At 38.2% G+C, this 5,166-nt stretch overlaps 1 pseudogene; it reads left to right on the top strand.

Moving 5' to 3' along the window:
- Positions 1-2,963: 2,963 nt before the first annotated feature.
- Positions 2,964-4,387, top strand: LOC114615761 (annotated as a pseudogene).
- The last annotated feature ends 779 nt before the right edge of the window (positions 4,388-5,166 follow it).

Raw genomic sequence — 5,166 nt, 5'->3', positions numbered from 1 at the left:
GGTTATAATTTTGGACATGGAGGAAAGTAAAATAGCTCACTTAGACATGGGTATATTAATCTTTCCATTCCTCTTCTCTATCCTTTTTCTTAGGTAAAGGAAAGGGGGTGATAAGAAAAAAAGAGGAACAGAGTAATATTGTATGAAACTAAGTATATGGGTGCAGAGGGGGTTACTAAATTTACTCTTAAACAAAACATTTTATAGCCATAATCTTACATTGGTAGAAATCTTTACATTTTGATGTAAAATTGAAGTTACATTTTCTTACATGGGTACAGAATTTATATATTGATATAGGTTTAAGGTTTTAAGGTTTTCATTAGCATAAATCTTTGTATATTGATACAAAGATTAAAATTAATTTTGCTACTCTTAAATAGGAATTGTGCCTATACAACATATTTAAGAATGCAAAGCTTAGACCTTACAGTTCAAATAGCTGCTATTGCAAAATGTTTAGGATGATTAAGTAATGCAAGATAAAGATCAGGTAGTAAACTCATGGTAATATTAGACTCTGTTTTAATTACAATAAAGTGTTTTCAGTATTATTCAAATAATATCTAAGAGAAGTCAAGGCTTTACAGTTCAGATAGATGATAGATAGATAGACAGACAGACAGACAGACAGACAGATGATAGATAGTCTTCAAAATCATCATGGATCCATAGAATATGGCATTTAGAATCATTTCATTATTAATAGATCTTTTGACTAGGAGACACATCTACTCCGGACAGTACCCTCATCCTACTTTAAGGAAGATATTAAGCATCATTATCTCCACATCGAGTTGCTTCAATTGTGGTAAGCTAGTCACTGGGTAAGAAATGCCCTAACTTCATTTACAGACAAAATGCTCCCCAAAAATGGACAAATGGATGTCTGCTACGCTCTGCCATGACAGGGTAAGCTAGTGCTTCATAATTCCTGCTTCACCTAAGATCTGTCAGATGATTCTGGGCCAGAAAGCTGAAGATAGAAGCTCCAGTATTATAAAGAATGTCAGGGATTGCCCAGGCAGCCAGCCAGCTGTATCTACAAATTGTATACGTTTCGGAAACTATGTCTTTGTGCTTCTATATATTAAGGTAATACTTAATTTCTTCTCAGATCTCTCACGGATTTGAAGACTAGTTATAGTCTCATAATTGAACTTAAGTTGTTTAGCATTAAAGGATATGTTTTAGATTTGAAACAATGGATTTCAGATGGAAAGAATGGATTTCAGATGGTATTGTAGTTAAGAGCAAATGTAATTGAGGGACAGAATTGTAAACTCTTTAAGTTAGGATAGATAATAGAATAGCCTTGGCCTAAGGCTTCTTTTCCTGTTGATTAGCTCTTTCTTCATGATTTTGTCTATCTCTTCGGGCTGGGAGAATATATGACTTAAGGTCCAGAATCATTGGTCACTAGGACACAGAATAATGAATGTAGATGAACATCTGAAATTCTTTGCAAGCCAGGTTTCACTGTGTATGCCAGATACAACGTCACTCTAGTATCTGCATGCATTCTGACCACTTGTCCCCACAGCTTCTATAGCCTGCTAAAGATGGTTCTTAGTGGTATATGTTAGAGTTTGAAGAATTAGTTTATACAATTGGATGGCACAAAATAAAGAGAAAATTCCTTTACATATCAGTAAAGGAAGTCCAACTACAGTATGAATTACACTTAGCCATATGTGTTGTGTGAGATTTACTGTGTAAAGCTTCTACAGGTAAAGAGGAGGAAGTATTTTCTATCATTCTTTCTACTCAGTTAACTCAGTTCTTCATTCGTGGGTGTCTTTAAAATGTAAATGTGTTGATAGAATTTAACCATCTCACCTGATATTACAGAATTCTGCCAACATGATTATAGTCTAAGAAAATATGACTTATTAATTCACATCTCTCTGTCATTCTTCATCAACCCTTGGTCTGGCTTCTCTATGGCATTAGAAGTTGTAAGAAGTGGGGATGTGTCTGACACAGAGAGTATAGAGTAATCCATCTTTCTACCCAGTATTTCCTGGTTATAGATGACATATTAGAAAATTAAGGGTAAAAAAAAATGTATTAAAGAACTTACAGGAAGCTGTGATGCAGAGTCTAGTACACAATTAAGGCATGTATGAGGAGACAGCCAGCATGACAGGAGTTAGTTGATGGGCTTTTATCACAAATCTCAATAAAGATGTAGTGGGGATAAGTTATACTTTAATTAGTGTTTATTGATACTGTTCATTTTACTGAAGTGTCAGAGAGAAGAAAAACAAAGGGAAATAGCTACTTTTTGTTTCATCCCAACTCAGTGGGAAGACATTAGACCTCAGCACTTGGTTGTTAAGGTGCAAGTTCACATATTCATCTCCAATCTCCATTTGATGTTTTTGTGTTTTCATCTACCTCCTCTCGATTTTTGCTTAGATCATACTATACAAAAATCAAGATCACTAAGCTGTAGACTCTACTATCAATAAACTACTTGTTTCCATACTTGCGCTGAGACTTCCATGTTTTCATTTATAATTTGCTTGCCAGATTCTGTAGCATTTGGGAGGTTTATAGGAACAGTACCAAAGGAAAGACCTGTGTCTAACATATGAAGAATCAGCCTACATGGTCAATGGTTCTGTGATGTGTATATTCAGAGAAGCCTTTGGTTCTCTAGTGGGAAATGATTATTTGCTCTAATGAGGAAGAAGACTCCACTGAGGTTGGAGCCATCATCTTGTTGATGAAGACACATTAGGCGTCTGATGTACCTGATTCCTGCCAAGAGAATGATCTTTTTGTGTTCTGTTCTCATCTGTTGGCATTGTCTTCATGGTTTCAACTAAATGTTGTTAGAGTGCTGCCCATGAGGATGTCACTTTACATTGTTCTTGCCATAATATAAAGAAGTCAAAAAATAACTCCACAGATAACTAGTCTTTTAAATTTCTTCAATTTTTTCTTTTCTCTCTAAGCAAGATGGCTGGGAGGTGAAGTTGGAATGACTCTCAGGCAGCCACATCTTTCCCGACACGATTTTGCCACATTGGATGTTACCAAGTTGACACCACTTTCACATGAAGTTATCAGCAGACAAGCTACAATTAATGTTGGTACAATTGGTCATGTAGCTCATGGGAAGTCAACTGTGTTGAAAGCTATTTCTGGAGTTCACATTGTCAAATTCAAAAATGAGCTAGAAAGAAACATTACCATCAAGATTGGATATGCTAATGCTAAGATTTATGAACTTGATAACCCAAGTTGTCCTAGACCAGAATGTTATAGATCATGTGGGAGTACTACACCAGATGAGTTTCCTACAGACATTCCAGGGACCAAAGGGAACATCAAATTAGTCAGGCTAATTGTCAGGCTGTTGACTGTCCTGGCCATGATACTTTGATGGCTATGATGCTGAATGGTGCAGCAGTGATGGACACAGCTCTTCTGTTGATATCTGCTAACGAACCATGCCCTCAGCCCGAGACTTCTGAACACCTGGCTGCCATAGAAATCATGAAACTCAAGCATATTTTGATCTTACAGAATAAAATTGATCTAGTAAAAGAAAGTCAGACTAAGGAGCAATATGAGCAAATTCTCGCATTTGTGCAAGGAACAGTAGCAGAAGGGTTGCCAATTATTCCAATTTCTGCTCAGCTGAAGTACAATATTGAAGTTGTCTGTGAGTGCATAGTGAAGAAAATACCAGTGCCCCCAAGAGACTTCACTTCAGAGCCCCATCTCATTGTTATCAGGTCATTTGATGTCAATAAACCTGGCTGTGAAGTAGATGACTTAAGGGAGGTATATCTGGTGGTAGTATTCTAAAAGGACTTTTGACTTTAGGGCAGGAGATAGAAGTCAGACCTGGTATTGTCTCCAAAGACAGTGAAGGAAAACTCATGTGTAAACCAATCTTTTCCAAAATTTTGTCAGTTTTTGCTGAACATAATGATCTTCAGTATGCAGCCCCAGGTGGTCTCATTGGAGTTAGAACAAAGATCGACCCCACTTTGTGCAGAGCTGACAGAATGGTGGGAAAAGTACTTGGTGCCACTGGAGCTTTACCTGAAATATTCACAGAACTGGAAATTTCCTATTTCCTGCTTAGATGTCTTCTGAGTGTACTTACTGAAGGATATAAAGCAGCAAAGGTCCAAAAGCTGTCTAAGAATGAAGTGCTTATGGTCAACATAGGATCCCTGTCAACAGGAGGAAGAGATAGTGCTGTTAAGGCTGACTTGGGCAAGATTGTTTTGACCAATCCTGTGTGCACAGAAGTAGGAGAAAAAAAACTGTCCTTGGCAGAAAAGTTGAGAAACACTGTCGTTTAATTGGTTAGGGTCAGATAAGAAGAGGAGTGACCATTAAGCCGACCGTAGATGATGACTGAAGACTTCAAGTTAAACAATGCTTTGGGATGGAGTTGGAATTTCTTTTAATACCCTAGGGCTATATTTTCAAAGCAATACTAGAAAGAATTAATTTCATAGCTCATTACCTTACTAATAGCTATAAGTTTATTCTTATATTTTGGCAATGAAAATGTAACCACTACTTTTTTTTTGATTCCTTGTTTTACATCATGTAGCCCAATCCCACTCATCCCCTCATATCGGACCTTTGCTCTTACAATCTCCCACAAAATAAATAACATACAAACAACAACAAGACAAAGAATAGAAAACATGTCATCGTGGAAGCTGTAGCTTCTATGACAACACCAATGTTGGATCCTCATTAGGACTCCCTCCAGTTACCCTGTTGCTGTGCTGTCATGGAGATCTTGCAGCTTTAGAATAGCACGGCTGGCCATTTCATGATTCCAACCATTAGAAGATGATAGAGATTTTAGGGTAGGTCAATTCAGAGCCCTGGATCTGGGCAGGGGTAGTAGGTGAGTTGGTCAGCTGGGCCAGCTCTCCCAGTATGCCTTTACCATCAAGGCCAGCTTCACTGTGTGCCCAGGTGAGGTGCACGGACTGCTCATGCCCTTAAGGCCAGCTCTCCCTGCAGAAGGTGGTAATGAGAGAGGGAATCCCATCCACACCACCTCCTAACAGACAAGTGGAAGGGCCAGCTGTCCAGAGAGCTGTATCCAATGAGGGGTGTGGCCAGGTCTGTCCAGCCTAGACATCCCATTGTTCTCTGGTGGTACTAATGAACCATGGA

The sequence above is a fragment of the Grammomys surdaster genome, unplaced genomic scaffold, assembly GCF_004785775.1.
Source record: "Grammomys surdaster isolate TR1022 unplaced genomic scaffold, NIH_TR_1.0 140580, whole genome shotgun sequence".
NCBI classification, from domain to species: Eukaryota; Metazoa; Chordata; class Mammalia; order Rodentia; family Muridae; genus Grammomys; species Grammomys surdaster.
The sequence above is the reverse complement of the archived record's forward strand: the minus strand, read 5'-3'. Positions and strand labels throughout refer to the sequence as shown.